Genomic DNA, 12,658 nt, shown 5'->3' with positions numbered 1-12,658 from the left:
TCTGGTTGAACCTTACAGTATCATCTGATGGTGGATTCAACCAGACAGGTAGATAAAAGTGGAGGAGCAAAAAGGTAATTATTTTTCTTGACCTGATCTGCTTCTGACCATGCTATTATTTCTTGACACTATTTCTGCAACTATTTTGCCTATTGTCTATTTTTATTGAGAAAAGGAAATGCACTATTCCCTTTGAAACTCTTTATATACTTCATATTTGCTTTTATGCATTTAGAAATTGATTCTCAGTTTCCAATTACTAATGGAATAAAATAATGAATATTATTTCTATATTCCTGAATAATGTAATTGTTGTGAGGCTGAGATTTTGCAGAGGAAAAGATATTATATTTAACTTGAGGAGGGTTATTTTGAGTAGCAAAAACACTGAAATAAATGTCTTAATCATATTTATGTTTCTTTATTTAAACTTAAAATGTGTGACCTAAGACCTAAAATTTAAATTGTAAACTGTGGAGAGAGGACTATGTCCCCAACCAATGTGAGGCAGAATTAGAGAACATTGGTGCTACTCCTGATGAGGTAACATTCTCCCTCAGATTACATTGTGATATTAGGCACTTACCACAAAAACTCAAATTTCTTTAATATGTAAAAGGAGAAAATACGTATGTCATTGACCTTGGAGAAGATTAAATACAGTGCAGCATTAAATATTTGCCTTGATGCTTCAAAAACAGATTCAATATTATTCACTATTAAATATTATTCACTATTCAATATTAATATCACCATTAATGATGCACAAAGGTGTTTATATTAATCTCAAGCAATTGGATAAAGAAACATAAGCATAAATATGGAGGCTAGTTGCCCTGTATGATACTTATAGCATTGCCTTGTCTCTTAGGTGTCTTAGTTGGGCTGTTCAATGTGGCTTGGTCACAGTCATTCCTATTAATCAAAATGCATCCGTGATTATCCCAGCACCCCCAAGCACCCTCATTTTTCTCTATTCACTCAGCAAGCAGATTCAAATTCCTCAATATCTTAGTCACTGTGCGAATCCCTGAAAGGACTCTTCAAATGTAACATTTAATATATCAGAAATTTGAAAAATGTTACAAAGGTTAATCTCCATAAAGGAAATGTGGAAGAAACTATTAGTAATTGTTTACATGATGGCCATAGATATTTTGTATTTGATTTTTTTCTTCTTCTTTTTTTTATTATGTGATGTTAGTTACCATACAGGACATCATTAGTTTTTGAAGTAGTGTTCCAAGTTTCTTTGTTTACATGTAACACCCAGTGCTCCATGCAATATGTGCCCTCCTCAATACCAACCACTAGGCCAACCCATCCCCCAATCCCTCTCTTCCAAAACTCTCAGTTTGTTTCTCAGAGTCCACAGAATCCCATGGTTTGTCTCTACCTCCTATTTCCCTCCCTTCATTTTCCCCTCTCTTCTCCCAATGTCTTCCATGCTATTCCTTATGTTCCACAAGTAAGTAAAACCATATGATAATTGACTTTCTCTTCTTGACTAATTTCACTCAACATAATCTCCTCCAGTCCCATCCATTTTGTATTTATCAATCTTTCTTATTTATTTTGTATCTATTTTTAAATTGTAGTTTAAATCACATTGTATAACATTTGTCCCAGAGTAGGTAACTCTTACCTCCTTAATTTAATTTCACTTTGATTTTTCTTCAGAGTCTAACAGAGACTCAGACTATCAGCAGCAAGATAGAGGATTTAACAATGAATTTCAGTCAGTGACATCCCAGAGGTGTGCAGTTTTTCTCTACATATATTCGTTTCCATGACAAATTAATTACTATCTCCATGAAGTAGGTAATATGTGGATAAATAACTAAAGCTTTGCCTGCTAAATAGCCATGACCATCTAAATCCAAATTTGTCCTTCACACACAAATTTATTAAGAGATTAATTTCAATTTGGAGAAGTGTGTATTAGACAGAAACAAGATGAAATTCTCCACAGAAATCTGAATCAGGGTTAAAATAATAAATATTTATACTTTATTTATAAAGTATATTTTTATACTTTATTTATATATCCATTTTATATTTACTTAAATTATATATATTCATGTAAAATTGGTATATACTTATATATGTATATATACATGTGTCTGGAACTATAGAAATGATAAAATTTATAAAATTCAAATGCTTAAATGTATGGACAGATGCTGAAAGTGGAAAACTGAGGTGTTCCACATAATAAGACAATAGTAATAACAGCCATTTCTTACATAGATTCTGCAAAGAGAATATTGTAGGTGTTAACTCTTTAAATAAACAGTATGTGTGCTTATTCTTCCTTAACTGGTAATGTCCTAGGGACTTTGATTATTTTATCACACATAATCCTAACCACACATGATGTAAATATTATTTTATACTGTTTTTATGTAGAGTGGACAATGGAATAGTGGATAGAGGAAAATCTAGATTTATAACTGTGCTTAGATGAGATTCTGAGATCCCTGCCCCATGCCACTCAGGTCTCTAAATGGTCAGTCATGTGTAAGGATCCTGGCCTGCTCCTAGGAATGTATGGCTCACTCCACCCAGTATAGCCTCACTGAGTAGCCCTATTCTATGAGGGGAGCAGAATTAAAAATTCAGTATAGGATTTCCCCATATTTGTGTTTGTTACTTTTTAAATTCCTTTTAACATAATATATACATTCTAGAATCTTGTAAGATTCCATTTGGGTTCTAAAAGTAGAGAGATAAATTAGATTTGTATAACAAAATTTCTAAAAATGAAGTTTTATTTACCTTTTCTTTCAACAATTCACTTTTTGTGTTTAAGTTATTATCTCTTCAAATGCTCAATATATGTTGATAGATGTCAATATCAATCATTAGGCTGCAATTTCACCTGAACTGCAACAAATTTAGTATAATTTGCCAAATATTTTTACCCACAGTTCCTAATGCCTTATTTTCTACTAAAGGTTAAATTTTAAGTAATTAATCATCTCATTTCTGTACACCATAAAACTTTCTCTGATTAGCACAATGAGGTTGGCATAAACAAACATACTCACATACACAGCCAGTAAATATGTATTTATTCCTTTCAGGTGGAAGACTCCCATGGATGACCATTAATCCCAAAACTCTTCTCCGTTGTATAAGTGAAACTTATGAAAAACATGAAGTGGGTGGCCAATTACACTGGACAGTCTGATTTCATTCTGGTGGGAATCTTCAGTCAATCAAATCACCCAGCTCTCCTGTGTGTGGTCATTTTTGTAGTATTCTTGATGGCTTTAACTGGAAATGGTGTCCTAATTCTTCTGATACATTTTGATGCCCACTTCCACAGCCCCATGTACTTTTTCATCAGCCAGTTGTCTCTCATGGATGTAATGTATATTTCTGTCACTGTGCCTAAGATGCTCATCGACCAGGCCATGGGTATAAATAAGATCTCAGCCTCTGCGTGTGTAATGCAAATGTTACTCTATGTAACACTAGCAGGTTCAGAATTTTTCTTTCTAGATGCCATGGCTTATGACCGCTATGTGGCCATTTGTTACCCACTTTGTTACCCTCTCCTCATGATCCATAAAGTATGTTTTCTCCTTGCATCTGGCTGCTGGTTTCTGGGATCTGTGGATGGATTCATGCTCACACCCATCACTATAACTTTCCCTTTCTGCAGATCCCGGGATATCCATCATTTCTTCTGTGAAGTCCCTACTGTAACGAAGCTCTCCTGCTCAGACACTTCTCTCTATGAGACAGTCATGTGTCTGTGCTGTGTCCTCATGCTCCTCATTCCTGTGACAGTCATTTCAAGTTCCTATTTTTTCATCCTCCTTACCATTCACAGGATGAACTCAGCAGAGGGCTGGAAGAAGGCATGTGCCATTTGTTCTTCCCATATGACTGTGGTCATCCTCTTCTATGGGACTACTCTATACACCTATATACTCCCAACTCCTATCACACTCCTGAGAAGGACATTGTTGTATCTGTTTTTTATACCATCCTCATTCCTATGTTAAACTCTTTAATCTATAGTCTCAGGAATAAGGATGTCCTAGGAGCTCTGAAGAAAATGTTGAATGTGGGACCTGCCTTTGAAGAAAATATAAAATACTAAATTTTTATATTAATGCTTTTATTCTTTCTCTCCAAATATTATAACTTCAGAATCTTATGGCAATTTTATTCCATAGATTTTCATCTCATAATGTCTTGTATCTTTTGCATAACTCATTTGGGAATGGCTTTGGTGTATTACAAAGCTCTTTGATTACATTCTATTTTTCCATTCAAAATGAATTTAAGGATCATAATATATGACATTACTTTACTGACATTGATAATTACAAACTTATTTTGTAGGAGACTATTAATACATTTAGAACATACATTATGAGAATAAAGGACAATAACCGTTATGAGGTGTATTAAATTGTCTTTATGTTTTAAATTAAGTATTTGGATATTTAGCATTTTGTTTTACTTTTAATTTTACTTTATTTTTTCAGCTTTCCAAGATCCATTGTTTATGCACCACACCTCATGCTCCGTGCAATACATGCCCTCCTAATATCGATCACCAGGCTCACCCTTCCTCCCAACTCCCTCCCTTCCAAAACCATCAGTTTGTTTCACAGTGTCCACAGTCTGTCATGGTTTGTCTCCCCCTCTGATTTGTCCCAATTCACTTTTCCTTCCCTTCTCCTAATGTCCTCCATGTTATTCCTTATGCTCCACAAGTAAATGAAAGCATACGATAATTGACTTTATCTGCTTGACTTATTTCACTCAGCATAATCTCCTCCAGTCCTGTCCATGTTTATATAAAAGTTGGGTATTGGAAGTCAAGATGGCGGGGAAGGAGGGGGAGGCGCCATTTCAATCTATACCTTAAAGTGAGCTGATTACGTACCAAAGAACTCCCATCACCCATGAAATCAGCCTGAGATCAGAATTATACATGTCTGGATCTCTACAGGAGCATAAGACACCAGTGGGCAGGTAAAGCAGAGTGGAAACATTGGACTGATATCAGAAGATAAACAAAAGGGTGAGGGAGCAACCAGAGGCGACCGATTGGAAATAATACCCCAATACAAGAGTGCCATGCATCTGGGGACCAGCATTAACTTGGAGTCTTGTTGAAAGCACTCAAAAAAGAGCAAAGGATTATGGGTGGAAATTGTGGGAATCAGGGTGGTAAGGGTCAGGGGCTTAAGTCCCCAGACCCAGGACAGCCTCAACTGGCACTGAACCAGAAAGAGTGTGGCTAAGAAACCAGGTCTTGGTCCCTGAGCCACCAGTAACACTGAGCCGCGAGCACCCAAGAACACATGGGTCTGGCTCCTGAGAGGGGCTGGGAGCCTTGCCAGAAAGCGTTCTTAAGACAGGCATGCCCCACACCCTCCCTGAGAGAGGTGCAGGCAGGCATTAGCCTGGCACTCTTAGACTCCGGCCGAGGGATCAGAGCCTGAGACATGTGCGCCCCACCCCCTCCCCTGGGAGAGGTGCTCACAGGGGGTAGCCAGGAGCTCTGGGACCCAGAAATACCAGGCACTCCCAGCCCCCACCAGTGGCAAAATCTCAGTGTGTGATTGCTTCTTGGAACATCTCTGGTGGTCTGGAGCTGCCCAGAGAGCCACTGCTGCTGTGGTTTTGGGTACAAGGAGGAGATCCTGCATCCCCAGGGACTGTGACTCGGAACCTACTCTGCCAGCAGCTCTTCAGAGCATTCTGAGACTTCTCTGTGAGACGGAGGTCAGGGTGCAGTTTGCTCTCCTCTAAACCTCCAGAAACCATCAAAAGCTGTCAAGGCAAGAGATAACAGATGAACAAACATAAAAACCTCCAGAGAACAAAAGCCATAAAAAAGCGGTTTCCTCAGAGCCCACCCCCTTAAGGGGGGCAGGAGGACTTAACTCAGAGAACATCATTGACTGAAAAGCCACATGGCAGGCCCCTCCCCCAGAAAACCAAACAGGAAGGAAGAAAAAAAAGACAACAAAAGAACAATCACTACTACTTCATAGATAAAACTTTTATTTTTAATTCATTATCACTATTCTGGTTCATTTTTTAAATACATATAGATAATTTTTTAACCTATTTACCATCACACTGAGATGTCCAGTAAATCAAATTCCTTAATAACCTTCAAAACTGAACTTTTTGATACATACACCCGTGTTTTTCTTTTACTTTTCTATTTTTTAAATTTTTTTTAATTTTAGTTTAGTTTAGTCTAGTTTGTTCTTTTTTTATTTTTATTTTGTAATAAACAAATACAGTTAAAATTCAAGGTAATCCCCATGCCCCAATCAATGCTACCCCTATAGGTAAACCAATTTTTAATCCCCCTTCAGCTTAGGAAAGTTGAGTCCTTTAACAAAGACATCAAGATACATCCAGGAAGAATCAAAATAATCTTCCTCGCCCACACTGAGAATTTATAACCACTTTCACATCTTTTCCTTCCACCAGGGTTTCTGTGTAGTTGTGTTTGTCCTGATAGTATATAAATCTTATACTTGGGGCTCTTTTTGATGAGGTTCTTCATTTTTTTTGCTTTTATATATATATATATTTTCTCTGTCATATACTTTTATCAGTCTTTTTGTTGGTATGTTTTTGTTTGTATACTTCATAAATCTTACCTTGGGGACCAATGGGCTGAACTTCTTTTTCATCTTCCCATTTTTCCCTGTCTCTCTCTCTCTCGTGCGCTCTCTCTCTCTCCTTTTTCTTTCTTTTTCTATTCTTTTTTATCTCCTTTGTGTGGGGAATCCTGATTGCAGAAAAGTGGTACAGGGTACATATTGCCTGCACCACAGTCGATATCCAGCTACATCTGTTCAGTCATCTCTCACCAAAATGACGAGGAGGAGGAATGCCCAACAGAAGAAAAATACAGAGGATGGGCCTTCAACAACAGAGCTAATGGCTATCAACATAGACAATATGTCAGAAAAAGAATTCAGGCTAACAATTATCCAGGCGATAGCTAGGTTGGAGAAAGCCATGGACGACCAAACGGAATTGATGAGGGCAGAACTGAAAGCCACCAGGGATGATGTTCACAATGTTAGGGCAGAACTGAAAGCCACCAGGGATGATGTTCAAAATGCTCTCAATGAGTTCCAATCTAATCTAAATTCTCTAAAAGCTAGGGTAACTGAGACAGAAGATAGAATTAGTGATCTGGAGGACAAACAGATAGAGAGAAAGGATCAGGAGGAAGCCTGGAACAAACAGTTCAGAAGCCATGAAAAGAGAATCAGGGAAATTAGTGATGCCATGAAACATTCCAATATCAGAATTATTGGAAACCTTGAAGGGGAGGAGAAAGAAAGAAGTCTAGAAGATATAGTGGTTAAAGTTGTCTATGAAAATATGCACAATCTCACGAAAGGAAACAGTGTTCACATACTAGAGGGAGAATGGTTTCCCCCACCAAGATTATAGGTTCTTGAAAGCCCTCACGAAAACTGATAGTTAGAATGATTATAATTCTAGGCAGAACCCTTGAAAGCAGCTAGAACAAAGAAGCACCTTACATACAGAGGAAAGCCCATTAGAATAACGTTAGACATTTCCACAGAGACCTGGCAAGCCAGGAAGTACTGGCAAAATATATTCAGGGCACTAAATGAGAAGAACATGCAGCTAAGAATACTTTATCCAGCAAGACTGACATTCAAAATGGATGGAGAGATGAACAGGTTCCAAGACTGGCAAGACTTAAAAGACTATGCAACCACCAAACCGACACTGCAGGAAATACTAAGGGGGGTCCTATAAAAGAGAAAAAAATCCTAAGAATATCATTGAACAGAAATATAGAGACAATCTACAGACAGAAAGCCTTCAAAGGTAACATGATGTCAATAAAAACCTATCTCTGAATAATCACTCTCAATGTGAATGGCCTAAATGCATTCATTAAATGACACAGGGTTGCAGATTGGATAAAACAACCGGACCCATCCATGTGTTGTCTACAAGAGACCCATTTTGAACCTAAGGATACACCCAGACTGAAAGTGAAGGGATGGAGAAGCATCTTTCATGCCAGTGGGCCTCAAAAGAAGGCCCGGGGTGTGATTCTCATATCAGATAAATTAGATTTTAAGCTAAAGACTCTAGTCAGAGATACAGAAGGACACTACAACATTCTTGAAGGGACTATCCACCAAGATGATCTAATAACTGTAAATATCTACACCCCCAATATGGGAGCACCCAATTACATAAGAAAACTATTAATCAAGATGGTGAGTCATAATATATGAATATAATAATAGTAGGAGATCTTAATATGCCTCTCTCAGTAATAGACAGATCATCTAAGCAGAAAACCAATAAAGAAATAAGAGCATTGAATGACACATTGGACCAGTTGGATCTCATAGGCATATACAGAACATTCCACCCTAAAACAACAGAATACTCATTCTTCTCAAGTGCACATGGAACCTTCTCCAGAATAGACCACATACTGGGTCACAAAGCAATACTCAACCGATACCAAAAGACTGACATTATTCCCTGCATATTCTCAGATCACAATGCTTTGAAACTGGAACTCAATCACAAGGAAAAGTTCAGAAGGAACTCAAACACCTGGAAGCTAAAGACCACCTTGCTTAAGAATGCTTGGATCAACCAGGAGATCAAAGAAGAGCTTCAACAATTCATGAAACCAAAGAGAATGAAGACACTTCAGTCCAAAACCTATGAAATACAGCAGAGGCGGTTCCAAGGGGGAAATACATAGCCATCCAAGCCTCCCTCAAAAAAATTTAAAACTCCACAATACACCAGCTGTCTCTACACTTAAAGAACTGGAGAATCAACAACAAATCAAACCAACCCCACACACAAGAAGGGAAATAATCAAGATTAGAGCAGAGATCAATGAGGTAGAAACCAGAAATACACTAGAACGTATCAATGAAACTAGAAGCTGGTTTCTTAAAGAATCAATAAGATCGATAAACAATTGGCCACGCTAATACAAAACAAAAGAGAGAATGCCCAAATTAATAAAATTATGAATGAAAAGGGAGAGATCACATCTAACACCAAAGAAATAGAAACAATCATCAGAAATCATTATGAACAGTTATATGTCAATAAGTTAAGCAACCTAGATGAAATGGATGCATTCCTGGAAAACTATAAACTCCCCAAATTGAACCAAAATGAATTTGACAACCTGATAGACTGATATCTAGTAACAAGATTGAAGCAGTGATCAAAAACCTCCCAAAAAACAAGAGCCCAGGACCTGATGGATTCCCTGGTGAATTCTACCAAACTTTCAACGAAGAAATAACACCAATTCTCCTGAAGATGTTCCAAAAAATTGAAGCAGAAGGAAAACTTCCAGACTTTTAGGAAGTCAGCATTACCCTGATCCCCAAACCAGGTAAAGACCCTACCAAAAAGGAGAATTTCAGACCAATATCACTGATGAATATGGATGCTAAGATTCTCAACAAGATCCTAGCAAACAGGATCCAGCAGCATATTAAAAAGATTATCCCCCATGACCAGGTTTGATTCATCCCTGGGTTACAAGGATGGTTCAACATTCGCAAATCAATCAATGTGATAGGAAAATCAGTAAGAGAAGAGAGAATAACCACATGGTCCTCTCAATTGATGCATAAAAAGCATTTGACAAAATCCAATATCCGTTCCTGATTAAAACACTTCAAAGTATAGGGATAGAGGGAATATTACTGAACTTCATAAAATATATCTATGAAAGACCCACAGCAAATATCATCCTCAATGGGAAAAAGCTTACAGCCTTCCCGTTGAGATCAGGAACACGACAAGGATGCCCACTCTCACCACTCTTGTTCAACATAGTATTAGATGTCCTAGTAATGGCAATCAGACAACAGAGAGAAATAAAAGGTATCCAAATTGGCAAGGAAGAAGTCAAACTCTCTGTCTTCGCAGATGACATGATTTTTTATATGGAAAACCCCAAAGACTCCACCCCCAAACTACTAGAACTCATACAGCAATTCAGTAATATGGCAGGATACAAAGTCAATGTACGGAAATCAGTGGCTTTCTTATACACTAACAATGAAAATACAGAAAGGGAAATTAGAGAATCGATTCCATTTACTATGGCACCAAGAACCATTAGACCTGGGAATAAACCTAACCAAAGAGGTAAATGTTTGTACTCAAGGAACTACAGAACACTCTTTCCACAGTTTGGCTACCATGGCCATTGCTGCTATAAACTTTGGGGTACAGAATCCATCAGAATCCTAGAGGAGAATATAGGCAGTAACCTCTTTGATATCAGCCACAGCAACTTCTTTCAAGATATGTCTCCAAAGGCCAAGGAAACAAAAGCAAAAATGAACTTTTGGGACTTCATCAAGATCAAAAGCTTCTGCACAGCAAAGGAAACATTCAACAAAACAAAGTGGCAACCCATGGAATGGGAGAAGATATTTGCAAATGACAGTACAGACAAAGGTTGATATCCAGGATCTATAAAGAACTCCTCAAACTCAACACACAAAAAACAGATAATCATATCGAAAAATGGGCAGAAGATATGAACAGACACTTCTCCAATGAAGATATACAAATGGCTATCAGACACATGAAAAAATTCTCATCATCACTAGCCATCAGGGAGTTTCTAATTAAAACCACATTGAGATATCACCTTTCACCAGTTAGAATGGCCAAAATTAGCAAGACAGGAAACAACATGTGTTGGGGAGGTTGTGGAGAAAGGGCAACCCTCTTCCACTGTTGGTGGGAATGCAAGTCGGTGCAGCCACTTTGGAGAACAGTGTGGAGATTCCTCAAGAAATTACAAATAGAGCTTCCCTATGACCCATATTTACCCCAAATATACGGATGTAGTGAAATGAAGAGCCATCTGTACCCCAAAGTTTATTTGAAATATTTTTAATTAATATTTTTCAAACTGCTCAGTTTGAAAAATGCTACTGGAATTTTGATCAGAAGGACATTGAAAGTATAGATTGTTCTAGCATTATAGACCTTTTAACAATGTTTATTCTTCTGATCCAAGATCATGGAATGCTTTTCCATATTTTTGTCATCTTTTTGTTTCTTCTTCAATTTCTTCTATGAGTAATCTGTAGTTTCTTGGGTACAGATCATTCCTTCGGTACTGGTTTATTCCCAGGTACCTTAGAGTTCTTGTTTCTACAGTAAATGCAATCAATTCTCTAATTTCCATTTCTATATTTTCATTGTTAGTGTATAAGAAAGGAGCTGATTTCTGTGCATTGATTTTGTATCCTTCCACATTACTCAATTGCTATATGAGCTCTAGTAAATTGGGGGTGGAGTCTTTTGGGTTTTCCATAAAGTATTATGTCATCTGCAAAGAGAAAGAATTTGACTTCTTCATTGCCAATTGGAATAGTTTTATTTATTTTTGTTGTCTGATTGCTGTTGCTAGGATTTCTACCATTACGTTGAACAAGAGTGGTGAGAGTGGGCATCCTTATCATGTTCCTGATCTCAAAGGGAAGGTGGCCAGCATTTCCCCATTGAGAATGATATTCACTGTAGGTTTTTCATAGATAGATTTTTAAAAAGATTTTATTTATTTATTTGATAGATCACAAGTAGACAGAGATGCAGTCAGAGAGAGAGAGAGGAGGAAGCAGTCTCCCTGCTGAGTGGACAGTCCAATGTGGGGCTCGATCCCAGGACCCTCGTATCATGACCTAAGCTGAGGCAGAGGCTTTAACCCACTGAGCTACCCAGGCGCCCCATAGATAAATTTTTGAGGAATGTTCCTTCTATTCCTATACTTTGAAGAGTTTTAATCAGGAAAGGATGTTCTCTTTTGTCAAAAGTTTTTTCTGCATCAATTGAGAGGACCATGTTGTCTAACTTACTTTATTGTAAGCATACAATATATTAGGGATGCCTTGGTGGCTCAGTCACTTAAGGATCTGACTTCAGCTCAGGTCATGATCTCAGGGTCCTGGAATCAAGCTCTGTGTCAGGCTTCATGCTCAGAAGCCTTTTTGTCCTGCTGTCTCTCTCTACCCCTCCCCCGCTGGTGTGTACTGTCTGTCTGTCTGTCTCTCTCAAATAAATGAGTAAAATCTTAAAAAAATAATTCACTTGGTGTGATGGCATAAACAATGAAACTTGGAACACTGAAAAATAAAATTAAATTAAATAAAGAAAAATATTTAGATTATTTTTAAAATTCTGTATATTATATATATATATAACAGACAAAATAGTTGTTAATTGTTATTGATAAGGCTTACAATCAACAATAGGCTATTAGCACTTAATTTTGGGGGGATTGAAAAATTATATATGGACTTCTTATTGTACAAGTGGGTTGGCACCTTTAAATTCCATATTCTTTAAGTGTCAACCATAATGTCCTAAAATTCTTGAGTGTAACAGTTTTGTTTTTCTCGCTCTTTAGTTCTTTTTTTTAATGTTATGTTAGTCACCATACAGTACATCATTAGTTTTTGATGTAGTGTTCCTTGATTCATTGTTTGCACATAATACTCAGTGCTCCATGCAATACATCCCCTCCTTAATACCTATCACTGAGCTAACACATCCCCCATTCCTTTCTCCTCTGAACCCTTCAGTTTGTTTCCCAGAGTCC

At 37.4% G+C, this 12,658-nt stretch overlaps 1 pseudogene; it reads left to right on the top strand.

Annotated features, from left to right (window-relative positions):
• Nucleotides 1-3,158: 3,158 nt before the first annotated feature.
• Nucleotides 3,159-4,114, top strand: LOC123938344 (annotated as a pseudogene).
• The last annotated feature ends 8,544 nt before the right edge of the window (nucleotides 4,115-12,658 follow it).

This window comes from Meles meles, chromosome 3, assembly GCF_922984935.1.
Source record: "Meles meles chromosome 3, mMelMel3.1 paternal haplotype, whole genome shotgun sequence".
In the NCBI taxonomy this organism is placed as follows: domain Eukaryota; kingdom Metazoa; phylum Chordata; class Mammalia; order Carnivora; family Mustelidae; genus Meles; species Meles meles.
This window is presented reverse-complemented; position numbering and strand designations above follow the sequence as displayed.